Raw genomic sequence first — 15,691 nt, 5'->3', positions numbered from 1 at the left:
ACTCTCTCTGTGGAGTGTGCTGGATAAAATACAGCACACTCAGAGGAAGAGTGCTCCTGTCTTCAGAGCACAACCAAAGCCATAATACCAGAAGTCTTGTCCTCTTAGTCCAAGCCACTAGTATGCAATACATGTTTACAGAAGCATGTGTGCGATTGGGGCTGTAAAGCCTGTAAAACTAGGCATGACTTTATAGCTTTGTTCAAGGCAGTTCTCACTTCTCCTGCATACTTTGGCACAATTTTTTGTTGATGAGTTAGTCTTGTCGCTGCACATGGGCCCCTCATTAAACTTCTTGAGAAGAGGACACACAAGCCATATTGAGGTAGTGATGAGGACATTGAAGAGGATAAAATTTTTGTTGGTGCATAAAACCTACTCTTATGTGGCTTAAATTACCTTTGAGCTCCTATGGGAAGCTTTTATGGACAAAACAGCAAATAAGAGCAATTTACTTCACAGCATATAATCATATTTCTAGTATTTGTACCTACTCAACATAAACAACCACAGGGCAAAAGCATGTAAAATCCAGATGAGACTGGGTAAGTAGATAACACTAACGAAGTGCCTCCAATGCACCTTCTATCTGAGGGGAAAGAGGCTGTTTCAGCATACTTTCAAAAGCACTATTTTAGTTTTGCATTGGCTTGAAATAGCGAAGTATTATTCCCATCTTTTTTAGCAATGCCACAGAAGTCAAGTAATGACTTGCTAAACAAACTGTTAAAACTTTGTAAAAAGCCCTGTGGGCAGAACCTAAATACCCTGAACTGCAGTTGTCTGCCTCAACATAAAAGCATCCTTCCTCACCAAAACCAAACAAAACCCACACCTGAATTCTTTATGGAGAAGATGTGGTATTGCAGGCTGAAGGGGGTATATAAAATGGGGAAGATACTTCTTTTTAAAAAGAGTGGGATAACAGTAAAATTGTGACCCATTTGTGTACTAAAACAAAGGGAGGGAAAAGAGCTGAACAGAATGTCAATGAAAAACATGCAGTTTACTTTGAAAAACATGCAGTTTACTTTGAGGATCATAAAATATGAAGAAGAGGATTAGAACATGAATGTGAGGGTGGAACTTGAACTGCAGGTCAAACAACTAAGCTTCCAGAGACTCAAAATTACAGAAGAGAAATATCTATTTCTTTGGTCATCTCACATTTACGGAAGAAGTAATTTCCTCAAGTGGCCTGTGATAACTGAAGAACTTGTTTTTCAGTTCTTTGAAAATTTTATATTTTTTGCAGGAAAGCAAACCAAAAACCCAGATGGGCAAGCATACAGGAAGTTGGAAGCTTACTAGTTTAAGAGTGAGTTGCAGCCTAATTTCAGTAAAAGAAACATGCAGCTAAGGGATATACAGCATTTAGCTGCAACTTCTCTGAGACAGACCCCAGTGCAGGAAAGCTCTGCAGTTGGTTCATTGCTAGATATCTATTTAAATACTTATTAGCTCCATTAATCACCATAAAGCAAAGAACTGTACTATATTTATTAGATGCGACACTTCAATACTTTTCTAATGCAAAATTTTAGGCAAGTCACAGGCTGCTAAAGGGCCTCAGTTTTTCTACCAATAATGGTTTTTCATCTCACATCTGTTGCACAGGATTTTATATTAAATTTTCAGAGTTTACTGATTGCAATTACTTAGTTTCAGGTATGTAAAGAAATTATTTTAATATAAAGATACTATAGTGGGATAATGAGTTCAGAAATGGCCACGCCTCTCAGGGCTTTGTACTGTTCTGTGCACCTGCTTAAATGAGCCATATTCCAACCCATTTCATGACCTTTTGCCCCTTTTGACACTTAGTAGTGCCAAGCAAGACTTCTTTTAGTCTTTGTTCTTCTTAGCTCACTTTGTCCAGAAGAAAACTTAATCAACTGACATTCCAAGAAAATAAGCTGCTGTCCTGTATCTGGCCTTAGCTTTACTACAGTACTGAGGAGGAAGAAAGAGCAGTAAGCTTAACACCATCAAGAATTTTTACAAGCAGCAGAACGTCCTCCTCTTTCTCTGCAAGGAGGTACTTAAGTCCACAAAGATGGGTGACACCAAAGGTCTTTAACAAAACAGGGAAAAGTAACTTGCAGGACCTTCAGTCCATGTCAGGCCCTCACTGCCCTTGAAGACTCCTGTACGCTCTGAGGTTCAGTTAAATAATGCTAACAGCCATGCTTTATGTGATGGGGAGAACACTTGATGAGCAAACTTCCTGGTCATGTAAGATAGTAAGGTCGGAAAATGCTGTCCCTGAGGAATGTTTTGGGTTTTGCTTAAATCAATCCCTGCTATGGCTGCAGATGAATTTTGCAACACAGCATCACTGCAGGACAACAGTGGGGGAATCTCACTTCTGATATCTGCCATACTCACCTTTGGTTTCATGGGGATAGTTTTTGTCTTAATTCCAACAGGCAAGGGCTGTACACCAAGGAAATGGGTCCTGTGTACAAAATACAGTTGGCTGGTGAAAGAAGAACACAGCAATTACACTTCCTGGAAATGTAAAAGAAAAGGCCTTTTCCATGCATGCCAAACCCCTAGATATAAGAGCATTCTTGTGGGGCTGGTGGGGGTGAATTTATGCATATGACACCACATCTAGTACCTTTACTGCTTAGACACCACTGCTACCCCTGATTAAGCAAGAGAGGACTGGAGAAGTGATTTGTCCAATATATCACAATGTCCCATATATCACAAGTTACTGACAGGATGAGAAACACAATTCCATTCTGATAATTCCATTCTGATCCTTCTTCCCTTGGTGCTCCTGAACACAATGCCTTTTACATTAGGCTGTGAGGGTGATGCTTAATGCTCTACATAGAGGAAATTGGCAACAAGTAACGCTGAAGAACCTGTTGGAACTTATTTGGGTGTTGTTTTCTTTCCCATTGCAACTGAAAATCTGGTGGATGCAGATCTAGCTGTGGAACATAGGGGTCAATTAAACTTGTGCAATTGGAATCCTCACAACCTGGCTCTAGAATGCTGCCAGGCTGGTTTGCAAAGAATTTAGTGAAGGAGCCAGCAACTGAATGTGGCTCAAAACAGGAAAGCAGCAAGCCCAAAGGAAACAGCCATTTGTGAAGCAATAATTATTCTTAAAGATAAAAAAAAAAAGAAAAATGAAAGGTCAGTGGGGGGGAGCAGTGTCTATGAGGTGATAAATTGCCAGCTCTGTTCAGTGAAGCATTATGGTAGACTTTCTTTAGTAATGAATCTTATTTAGCAACATCCTACGCCACGGCAAGACACTCCTTTCAGTTATGCTGATGAACTGTTTGTGGGGCAGCAGTGTAAGCTGAATCACTGAAATAACCCCCTGTAAAGGTTACTTTCAGCCAGAAAAATTTATCTGCTTCAGCTGACCGTCCAGTCCCATGAATCATTGTACTGCTATAACTAGGAGCAATGGGATAGAGGAAGCTAGGGAAAGACCTATCCATTTCAGATTTTAGGAGTTTGATCTGCAAATCTCATATTGTAAATTCTACTTGCAAAAAGATCTTGTTGACTTCAAACATTCCCCCAAGAATGCAATTTGTAACAAAAATGGCAGAGACTTAAGCTTCTGCATCAGTGCACTTTTCTTTCCAGGCTTCATATTCAAAAATGTTATGAACTAAATTGTCTTTTTTCCAGATAAAACTAGCCATTGTCCTACCTGTCATAGCCTCTTGCATTACATTTGTGAAGAAAGCGGCTAGCTTTTCCCTGCCAGCCCACGGTGTCCTCAGGTGCAGGACATGCATATAATTTGCTCTTGTACCTCAATCAGTGAGCAAGCAGAAAAATAGAGGAAATTAATTTCTCTCATTCCTTTTCCCTCTGTCCTATTTTATTCAAGAGCCTTTTAAAAATGTTGCTTACTATATGATTATGCACAACAGGGGTTTGTAACAACCTCATCTTAACTCAACTACCTCTGCCCTTGCCGTGGAATGATTGGTTGCCTTGGCAATCTTCTACATGCGGTGCTCAGGAGCTACAATTATAGTGCTCTTCTCAGTAGTGATCCTCTTAGTTCCTTTTCTTAGAAGTTCATGACAAGGAGATACAAAAAGACAGATATAATGGATTTTATTGCCCCAGCCTTCTCTCTCCCCACTCCCTGAAGAAAGCAAATCTGCACTATCTAAACCTATTTGCTCTGCAATAAGGAGAAAAAGTCTGTGTAGGGTAAAGTACTGCATTAGTCGTATGTCATAACCAGATAAATTAAGCCACCTGAGGTGGTAACTCTGAGTCCCATATAAACACTGAGGACTAGAGCAAGGGCCTCTTGGGCCATTCTGTGTTAGAAGTAACTGAAAGAAGTACTGTCTTGTTTTGTGTTGCAAAAACTTCAGATCAAGTGTGTTTAATCTGCGAGTAAAACAATCACAATTTTAACTGCTGGCTTTGCAAACCTGGGAGCGGTGTTTAAGCAGTGGTTTATACTGAAATGGGAGTGCCTGTTGCCTCAACTCCTTATCGGTTTAGGCAATTTATAGGTCAAATCTTGTGGTAAACTACATCAGTTGCATTTTCCCTATGTGCAATATGTTCCCTATGATGAAAAAGTAAGATGAATCCTATGAAAATGAAGATGATCCTATGAAAAGTAAGATGTCAGCTCTGTGACGTTAGCAAGTGACATTAAGATCCAGTTCACTTCCTTGACTGTACTAGCTCTGCTGGGTGACCATGGTGGTGTTTTTTTTTTTAAAAAAAAAAAAAAGACAAACCACTTTTGTCCCAGGGAGAAGTCAAGCAGACTTTTCTCACATAGTAGCTTGCTCTTTTAGAGAGAATCCTGAGGACAGAAGTGAGGTTAATTGTATTTCTGCTCTCTGTAAGCAGTGGATGGATGCACAAAAGGGTCATACGTTGTTTAAATCTACATGCTGAAATGTAGATTGCACGCTTATGTTTGTAGATAGTGTGAGTACCTGAAAGTAAAACTCCTTGGGAAGAGAAAAAATTGTTTTTCTTACTGCTGAGAAGGGAAGGCTATTGCAGTAAAGTTGTTCTCACCATGTGCAAACTGGGGCTTCATAACAGAAGGACCTAATTGCAGCTGGCATTTTGGACATTTTCAGTGCCTGTGTCAGTGGGCACTTGGCTGATGAGTGACATTGCTTCTGACACAGGCAACGTCAAAGCTGCAGAGGAGGCTGAAATGATGAAGTGCTGGTTCAACAACTAAGAGCCTAAAAAATTAAGCAGCCCTAAAGCTTAAACAGCTCAGTTCTTCTAACTGCTAAAACAGGTTTTTAAAAGGAACATAGGTTTGCAATTTTGTACATGCTGGTCTTCCCTCTCTCTCTTCCCCCCCACACCCTGCTGTCACATGGGACAAGAGATCTTGCTTTGAACCAAGATGGCAGTCACGAGCCACCTTGGCTGAGATGAAGAGGCTTCATTCTCAAATGCTGCTCAGATTTAGGAAAGAGTGAGAAATGCCATGTCTGAGGCCCATGAGAACAGTACTCCCAGTCGTAATTGCTAATGCTGAACGCTTCCGTGCATACCATAAATACTTGGCATCTACAAAACAAATTCAAATCTGACTTAGAACAACAAAACTGCACTGACAACAAAAGTTCTTGCTTACTCAGTTGAGAAGCAACATGAAGAATAAGGCTACTGGTAAGAAGTTTTTCATGTAGTAAGCGCTCTTTCAACGCACTTTTGGAGGGTCTCTGCTCTCAAATGGGTGTGCTTGTTTGGGGAAGGAAAGTGGCAAACTTTTCTACAGAACTAGAATGCACTGATCACTCTGAAAAGAAGTTTAACTGGGAGAAAAATCACAAGTCACGCTACCCTCTCACTGTTTTTAGGTGCCTACAAGTGAGAGTGCCAATGTGAGTTCTGGAATAGTCACACCTCACATGGAGATGCATCAAGTGAATCAAGGATGAAAAGACTTCCATACATTAGAGCCAACTGTCTCCAAGATCCTGTGGCAAAGTGACTTTGCGTTAGATGAGGAAAGGACAGCAAGCCATCAGCATAGTATTCAGTGTGATAGCTTTTTCTCAGTGTGATGCTAACCCAATACTGAAACACCATACCAAAGCAGCCCTTTGCTGGGTTCATTCTATCAGAGGCATATGGCCACTCTGAGTCTTTGTTAGTTGATATTTTTAAGGTAACCAAAACAAAATCCCCCAAAACGGGACTAAGCAGTAACAGCCGTCACCACTTAAAAGGCAGCAGTTTCTATGGTGAAGTAGTTTTCCTTATTTAGCCCTGTTATCTTTACCCAGAAAAAGTATTGTCTCTATCTCTCTGTACAATTTTCAGCGCAGAGGGACAGCTTCAGGAGTTCAGTCATCTTGATTTGACATCCAGATATCTACTGTGACCAAGTACTTTTAACTCCACAGTCTTCAGCAATTAGATTTGAGTAATTAGCTAACAGTTGCCATCCTGTATATTTTAAGGGCTGGTGTTTTTCCTACTCTGGAATATTAATTCTGTGACAGTAAGTCACAGAATATTAATTATGTGACTTGCTCTCCATATGGCTGAGGTAGGTGGTTGAACATGAAGTCCAATTCTTGTCTTTAGTCACAGCAGTCTGCCGTTCATAGCCCTCACAAACCCACACCACTTGCTACATCAGACAAAGTTAGTCCTGCTTTGTGATGTATTAGATCTTATCAGAACTCTTGATGCCTGTACCAAATCAAGAACTGTATTTTAATTTCATTGATTTATACTATAAATCACTCTAACTCTTCATAATGAATACAGGCACCCTACCCAAATGTCATACAGAAAAATTCCTGTCAATCTCATCTTTTGGATCACTCTTTTGAATATTACTGGCTCTTACAGTAGAAGTTTAAATCTTTCAGTTTGAATATGAGTTCATTACACTGACCTTCCTGTGCTTGGCTGGTGGTAACATTTATCTAAGCTTGTTCACCTGCACATCACTTCACAAAGAGTGTCTTCACTCCTGGCCTCACATCTCGGGAAACTGAGTCACTCATCCAAGTCGCAGCTGAACGCGTTTTAGATGCAAGAATTTCAGATAGCATTTTATTCCTTTATAGTGGTAGGATTCTCATTGTTCTGCTTATACGCAGCAACAACATGTTTATCATGCTCATTCTTACCTCAGCCATAAGCTAATCTCAAAGCTTAAAGACATCATAACTGAACGAGACAAAGCAAATTTGTGCCGGATGCTAAGGGGCACGAGCCAAAGTTCACTGAAGTCAACTGGAAAGCATTTTACAGGCTTCAATATGACTTTGAAAGATTTTTCATTCAGTTTAAGGGTTTTTATTATTATTACTTTGAGATCAGGTTTCCTGACTTTAGGAAGAAAATAAATGGAGAGCTATCTATCTGATCTTTTGTTAAGTTTCACAGCATATCAGTAACATACTGTTATCCTTTTCAAATTAGATGGAGTCTCTGGACCTTTGGTCGAAGAGCACACACTTTAGACGGGTACTCTTGACTTTCTTGGTACCGGCACTCTCTGTAGCCAGTTGGGAAGTCCAGTTTTTTTTTTTTCTTTCTGAGAACCAAGCAGTGCAGTGGAATAGTTGGAAGAGGTTTCTGTTTCAGCAAAGAACTAAGCTTGGTTTTGGTCATACAAGGAGCATCACTAATCCATCGCACAAATGAAGCCACATTCAGGGCAGAAATTGACAGCCATTCGATGTGATGGACAGACGTTACAAAATAGCACAGGGTAGAAAGCAAAGAAGCATGCACTATTGAAAATTCACTAACACATTAAGGGAGAGAATATAATTACAGTTGGAATTTGGACGTGATGTCAGGATTAGCACCTCTATACTTGCAGAGCGTGCCGCAGGATGTTTAGTAACCATGCCACCCAATGTATTGCACGATCTACATCACTAACTGCAATGCTAGGTTTACTTGGGAACTCATATTGTTGTCTGCCCTGTAATTCTGCTCAAATGTATGCAATTTGACAAGATTGCATCCAGAGATGGCATGCAATCTACAATTGTACTTAGCTAAATTTCAAAGAATCTGTGCATCTTTACATTTTTGCCCTTTTCATTTTCTTGTGTTGTTGCACAGTCAAAGGAAACAGCTTTTTATGTGAATGATGATTAATAAGCAGCCTTGTTGAAGGGTGAATGTAGTTGGTGTTAAGAACAGGCTCTTTTAATAGACATTTTAAAATGTGTTCTAACATGTGAAAATGATAGGCTGTCAAATCACTGTTCAGGTGTACACCAAGATAATAACATGCATTTGAGAAAAATGGTACGGTAAAATACACATTTTTACAGTATGAAGATAAATAGTGAAATGCACACTTGCATTCCCCATTGTAAAATAAGGAGGAAAAAAAAATCCATTTAGAGTGGAATTACAAGTAGTCTAGACATCTCCATTGCCTTGTGCTTGAAATATCATCAACTGAATGCGTCTGATCTGCAGTATTTGTGCCTGAATTAAAGATACAAAGATATAAAGCATTTACAATTTCCATTTATTTATCAGCAGTTACAAAAGACTTTCCACAAAGCTAAAGGAATTTTAAGACAAGACTTTGTATAAAGGTTATGGCTCTAGTTTCAGTATGCGTATTTCTAGGCAGAAATGGGATGGTATTATTTTGAGAATAGTGCAGTGAGTGAGAAACTGTTAATGAAAACAAAGCAGCATGACTTCTGGTTTCATTGATCTCATGTCAAAACATCACCTTTCTTATTCATGTAGGACCTTGACAGGTAGTAATCTAAGTTGTAGGCTGGTGAGAGGATAGCTGTCTTCTTCTATTTTGTTTTGTAAGTATACCACAGTCCAGAGTACCCTTCCCTGATTGCTGTGTTGACCTCTTAGGAACAAAGTGTCCAACCATTTGAAGTTTAACCTTAGATACAGATAGTGAACTATAGGCATTTCCCCACTCCTATTGATGTTGCAGTTTCCTAGCATTTCATAAATGTTAAGTCCTCTCCCTCTCTAAATGTTTTGATATTCCATTCAGTTCTTGTTTCATTCTTTAATCTTTGTTGTGTGCCTGCGTACTCAAACACAACAAAGGTATTCAAAGCATTTCCCAAAACAGCATGGGAGACCAAATATAGAACAGAATAGTTCAGTTGGGATCTACAAAGATCAAGTCCACCTGCCTGACAACTTCAGGGCTAAACTAAATTAAAGCATATAAAGGGTATTACTCAAATGCCTCTTGAACACTGAGAGGCATGGGGCACAAACCCCCTTAAAAAGCTGGATAAATGAATGAATTACAAGGCTTGCAGATGTGTTGAAGAATCCAGGGAAACCTCCTGTCTTGTTTCTTTACTCTTTGGGATTTCTTAATTAACAAGGTAATCTAAGTAGTTTCTCATAGGATCCTCCAATTAACTGGGTTTCAGAGGGAAGGATATAGGTTCCAAGGACGTGCATGCTACAGTGAGCTACTGTATCCATCAAAGACAGTGTCACACCCAGTTAAGGATTTGCATGTACTGATAGCACTCAACTTGAACTAGAGCCAAAATGAAATAAGCCTTCAGAAACATACTTCAGGTGCGTGCTAGACATTCACATAAAAGCTTGAACTGATGATCTAGCAGCTAGAGCCTTCTCAATTTTTAAGGCTACTTCTCAATTTTTAAGGCTACTCTAATTCTCCAGCTTTCTAAACTTGGAAAACAATAGATGTTTACAAGCAGGTCCCACTGTTCTGAATAGCATCTATCTAGACTAATAGGGTGAAACCAGATGTAGATTAACATAATTCCAGATATGCATAGAGACTGCAATCCAAATCTGGACACGGATTCTGCATGTGTAGTTTAGAAGCAAAAGTCCTGAAAGATATTTTAAAATAAGTTAATGGGAATTCTGGTTGCATGACTTGAACTACCATTTTAAATTTAAATACAGAATCAGAACCACTGATAAAGAGACTTAGAGTACTGTCTGTTTAGAGACATTTTTTAATTTAAAAGACTATAGATTCTCAACTGCTTTCATTTTGGACTCGGAAAATCAGGATTGTCTATTCTTTCCAGAAATGCCTTCCGTGCTTTGAGTAGGTACAGGGCATTCATACACATTGATCCCAGAATGAAAGGCTCGTGTCCTGATTCAAATGGATAAAAATTGTTCCTTCTTTTGCCTCAGCTGGAAAAAACAGCCAAGAATGCCAGTTTGAACCATGCAGGACACTTTCCTCAGATGAGTAGATTGCCCTGGGGAGATAGGATAGATACCCTATGTGGAGTTGTTCCAAGCTTTTCAAACCAAGCATCAAAGAAGCAACCCTCTGGCTTGGAGGTGAGAAAATGATGCCCTGAGGTGCAGCTTCTGTGTTAAGCAGATAGCAAGCAACAGGCTCGTAAAACAATATTTGAAGAAAGGTTAAAAAAAAAAGAGAACATGAGGGAAAGGGAAGAGATTCTTATTAGTTGCAAACTAAGGCTTTTCGATCACAATCTCTGACAAAGAACAGAACTATTTGGACAGTAAATCACTGTGGCCCACAGAGAAACCTGTGCTGATAAAAGAGAATCTGACAGACAGGCCAGGGAAGAGGTTCAGGGTGGCTTGCAGGGAAAATCTTTCATTCCAAACACACACACCAGACCAGCAGAGGCAGGAGGAGCAGGTACAGGCAGGCAGTCCTGAACAGGAGGGTGAAATGGGATTTCAGTTCTTTATTTCTACAAAGAGTATAGGAAAGCCCCTCTCTGATGCTTTTATTTGGGGAAAAGAGGGCTGGCTGCCTTGAGATTAAGATTCTTCCATCTATATCTTTTAATTTCTGTCAAACAAGTTGTAGTCTGAAACCCAGATGGTTGTCTTCCCATCAGCTCCTGGGTCTAGTGACAGAACCCTAAATGACAGGGCAGCAAGGCAGATCTACCAGTTTTGTGAAACAAACTTGAGCACACGCCATTCTTTCGCCAGATGAATATGGCTGGCGAAGGTATCTGTAAATCCCACAGCTGGGTGCTTTAACAAAAGCCTTGGAGAAAGAAAATAAAGTACATAGGAGCTGAGCTGGATTGACTTAAGCAAGATAAGTGAGCTCAGTCACAACACGATGACCATAGAGAGCATTCACCGAGATCGCCCTCCATGCATCTGGCATGCAGCTAGCAGGATATGAGTGACCCATAACATCATGTATTTCTTGTAGAACTTGCACTTCTTTGAACCTGCTTCCTTTTTAATAACATGAATATCATATTCTTTCCCTTCCTTCTTCCTTCCCACTTTCTCCCTTATGCACTTTAGTTTTACTCCCATGGATGGAGGCAGTGATGTGGTGTAATTTATATCTCCCAGAGGTAAGAAGGAGAGAAATAGGAGGAAAAGCAGCTAATTGAAGAGTTTTAGGACAGTATGTTCCCTTCAGTCTTTTCTCTTCATTCTGCAATATTGCAGGTATAAAATTTCCTTTTTCTGCAGAATTTGTGAAACATCTCTAAGACCTGAATTAGAGGCAATTAGAAAGGACTATAATATGGGAACTTTTAAGAAGAGCTTAGGCCAACTTTTTGTTCCTTTACTAAGGGAGAGGATGGATACATTCTTGATGCTACATACTGGTCTTCATACCAACCTTCACGTTACTCCATTTTAACTATATCTGCTTTCAAGGGGGCTCTTCACAGCACTAGTGTAGAACCACCCCAGCATATTCACATCCTCTTTACTTCCTAATGTTGTGCTTATGTTGCATCCTTCTTATTTTTCAGTGAGCTAGATTTAAGGACTAAGTGATGAGAAGTCCTCCCAAGCAGTAGTTTTTCTCTGGTCTGTTTCTGCCACTTCTGCAAGGGTGCTTTGTACTAGGAGAGCAGCAGAGAGGGTTCAAAATGCATCAAAGCGTGTATTTCTGATGTTTTAAGCAGCTATAACTTAGAGTTATCCTCAGATATCTAGAGGTCCAAAAGAGCCATTCAGAGATTATTTCTCTTTTTGAGGTTCACCTTCCACTGTCGTAGCAGACTCTGTGATTAACACTTGCCCAAAACTTCTTGCTGTGTCTTATTTTTTGAATGTTACTGTTGATCCAGCTAACTTGGCATCCACATATTAAGTTCCAACTTAATAGTGGACATTCTTGGCATGTTCGAGGAAATGGGAAGGGAGAAAATCTATTTAGCTGTTGAAGCACTAGACTTCAATGTCTATGAACGAGCAAAAATACATGTAGAAAGTGTTAAACGGTATCGGGGGAAAAAAGTTTCTCCTCTTCTACTGTGGAAATCTTGAAAGGGGAATTCCGGTGTCTGCCATTATAAATAAATCACCAAGAGCAAGGAGGTACTAACTAGTTAGACACGGTACTTTCCCCAGGAGAAGAGTATCCTGTTATATCACTGAGAAACATTCTAACCTGAGGCAACTGATCTTAACAATTCAGTGTCTTAAATTTAGGGAGTGAGAGAGAAAAAGAATGATAGCGCTTGCTCTTCATTGAGAGAGAGGCCTCCTGATTCCACTTCATATGAACAAAGCCACCGTCCTGTGAAGAGTTTACATGCAACCCAGCCCCATACCTTCACTGATCAAGACTATTTAAACTGGGTAAACCTTTTAAATCCTCTCACCGGGGAGGCAGGGTTTTGGAGCCCTATCAAATCACACAAGTGGAGTCAAACTAGATTAGATCACAGCTGCATCTATTGCAGCACCCAGTCTGTTGCAATGGTTATTAGTGGATGCAAATGGTAAGGTTATAAGAAACAAGACTAGTATAAAGTAATCTCATCCCATGTCAGTCCCCTCAGGAATTACAGATGTTACAAACAGATGACCAGTGCACCCATAGGAGGGCACCCAGAGGAGGCTTTCACCTGAATGAAAGCCACCTTCCCCACTTCCTCTGTCTCTAGTTCTAAACTGGAATTTTACATTCTGGGTGTATGTAGAAAAATGCATCTGTAATGGGTTAAGATAGGGTAACTTTCTCTACAAAGTTCCAAAGTGTTGACAAAAATTAATTCTGAGACGACAAAATAACTTCAACTGAAAGGAGGGGTTGAAATAAAGTTGACAGCCTGACGAAGCTTTCATTCTTACAACTAATAATGTGGCTTAAAGGCATTCATTCACTTAAGCCTTTATCTTGCATCTTCCTTATGAAAGCACTGACACAAAGATGTGGGATATTTGGGGATAGAGAGATGCTCTTGATCACTCTATTTTGGTTCTATCCTTAATATATATATATATATATATATATAAATAATGTATGTTAAGCCTAGGCACAAGAAAGACTAACTGTAGTACACTGTTCAAGCCATTTTATTGAGAGAGATCAGATGTGGGTTCAGATTACTCCAGATAGAAAGGGGTAATGAAAGTGGGCCTACTAACTCCTTGGTGAATGCTTTTTAGTAAGAGATTAACAAGTAAAGGAACAATGGCAAGTACTTTAATGAATCTAACCTTTGGTTTCTTTATTTTTCTTACAAATGTCCACTCTTCCTCTACCAAGAAATAGCTAGGTCTGTTTTGTGTTGGAATGTTTTTTTTTTAAATACCGTGTAAAACTTTTTGCCTCATTTTAGTAGTAAAATGTGTAATTTAGTCAATGTAATCTGAACCTGCTTTTTTGTTTGGATTTGGCTGTCAGACCAAAAAATATTAAATTAATCATTCAGAGGCTTAATTGTGGGAGTTACCATATTTTCTAACAGGAGCTGGAGGTCATGGAAATCTCCTCTCAATTGATCACTTAGCAATTTCCAGTCAAAAAGTGCTGAATGGTCAACATGTTTCTCGTTTCTATATCCTAATACTCAGCAATGAGCGATTCAGTGAACTGATCCCAGCAGTAATGATCAGGCAGAGAACCCAACCCAGAATGCGTCCTCATAGGTAGTTAGCAAAAGATCCAGATAAAACTCATCTCTTTTCAAAGATCAGATCCAGTGAAGCTGGAAAAGGATGCGTTGAGAAATTCCTCAAGTATTCATGTGCAGCTCTTATACACACAGTGTCATACAAGACAGTATTTCAGAGCTCATATTCCAGAGACTCTCGCTCTTAGAGGTAGCTCACTTAAAGGTATGTGACCATCCTCAGTCACTGCATCTGCTAGAGCTAATTACTTCCTTCTGCTTTGACAGCAAGCATTTTGTGCAAGTGAGTTGTTTTTCCTTCTTTAGAAGGTGCTGAATAGATAGTTGGAGCCAGGCACAATAACAAAACCAGTTTTATAACATCAGTTCTTGGCCTTTGATAATCAAGGGTAAAGTATTTAATTCATGGAGATATTCTGCTTTATTTCCAGCAGACTATAGTTATGTCCTGTTCTGCAAACTGTATTACCGTGCTACAAAGGAATGGTGGCTTAAAAATAGAAGTGATGTCCTTTTGATTGAGGGTAATCAGAAAAAGCCAGTTGCAGCCAGATTATTTTTGAAATGTATATAGATGCTTAAAACTGCAGATGGGAGGCACTTCTGAAAGTCTTATTAAGCCATTGTTTAAAAATCTCAGTACTGGGCACCTCATACGTTTCTAAATCTGGTCTAGGATTTTCTCATTCTGTCTTCAACTTCTGAACATTAACAATTTACTCTGAGCTCAAACAAGTCCCTGCTTAATGGAAGTGGTGAATGTAGCTAAGCAAAGACTATGAACTCTTCCCCATGCTCCAAATTTAGATAGAGCTAAAGGACCAAATTAAGCGTTAACTACAAGACTGAAAACATGATGCAATCAAAAATTAAATGCTGCAGTGATCCAGTGACAGAATAAAAAGCAGTGCTCTTACTGTCCTCTTACATTGCTGTCATCTTCCTCCTATTCAATCTCCTATTTGCTCTAATAAATGATTAAAGATCAACAAGTTGCAATCCAGAGCTGAGTGCGTGGCTATCCAGGTCACCGCACTGAGGGCAATTAGTGCAGGAGAAAGCAGATAGACAACATTATTTGAAATAAAAAGCTGAGAACTTTACTTCTCTTCATCCTGGGTCAGTATTTAAAAGAGATTTTTCTTCTAATAGCACTCTGTTGCACACAGAAAAGTGGAATTTATGTACGGTTACCAGGTTGCAGAACCAAAGCTGCTGCTGTTGATTCTTTTTAAGACAAAAAATTACAAATGGATCAAATCGTGCTGTGGGTAAATAATACCATGCTCTAGGCTTCATACTCAGGTACTTAAAAGACCTAATTTTACATGTAATTACCTCATTATCAGTTTCTAGAACCTACTTGCCAATTAATCATCCAGTGTGGGAGGCCCTCATTTGAGAAGCGGAGTACAGTTGTAGGCAGCGGGGGCAATCTCTCTAAAATTCTCCAAGCCTTGTTTGCACTCAGGGATGTATCTTTTTTGCATATCAGTGTGTGTCTGTCTCTTACAAGAACACACATAGTTACTGTCCTGTAGACCCTGACAGTTTAGAACAGGCACAGCTGATAGTCCTCCCCAAACCCTTCCAAGGTCAGAATGCAGAGACCCCCTGCGGCAGCTCTGACCTGTCTCAGCACAGTACAGATACTCCACTGTTCTGACAGTCTGGCAGTTCATCACCCAGATGAAAGACTCTGATCTCCTCTGTTTGTCAGCAGAGCTGTCACAGGTGAGATTTTGCAGATTTCCAAAGGTAGGTGAATTACAGAGTCAAACGTGACTTGGGGGCAGAGGCAGATAGGAGGGCAGGGAGTATGCAGTTATAATTTCTTCAAGTGTTCAAGA

The 15,691-nt window shown here is 39.7% G+C and overlaps 1 long non-coding RNA gene across 1 annotated transcript in view; it reads right to left on the bottom strand.

The window, feature by feature from the left end:
• The window catches only part of LOC310883753, a 73,827-nt gene that overhangs the window by 30,278 nt on the left and 27,858 nt on the right, over window positions 1-15,691 (bottom strand). Inside the window, exon 3 of the long non-coding RNA XR_014573720.1 lies at window positions 2,389-2,479. This is a non-coding gene — a long non-coding RNA (uncharacterized lncRNA). The remainder of the gene's footprint in view (window positions 1-2,388; window positions 2,480-15,691) is intronic.

The sequence above is a fragment of the Anser anser genome, assembly GCF_964211835.1.
Source record: "Anser anser genome assembly, chromosome: 18".
Taxonomy (NCBI): domain Eukaryota; kingdom Metazoa; phylum Chordata; class Aves; order Anseriformes; family Anatidae; genus Anser; species Anser anser.
Note: the sequence above shows the minus strand (reverse complement) of the source record. Positions and strands in the feature narration are given on the sequence as shown.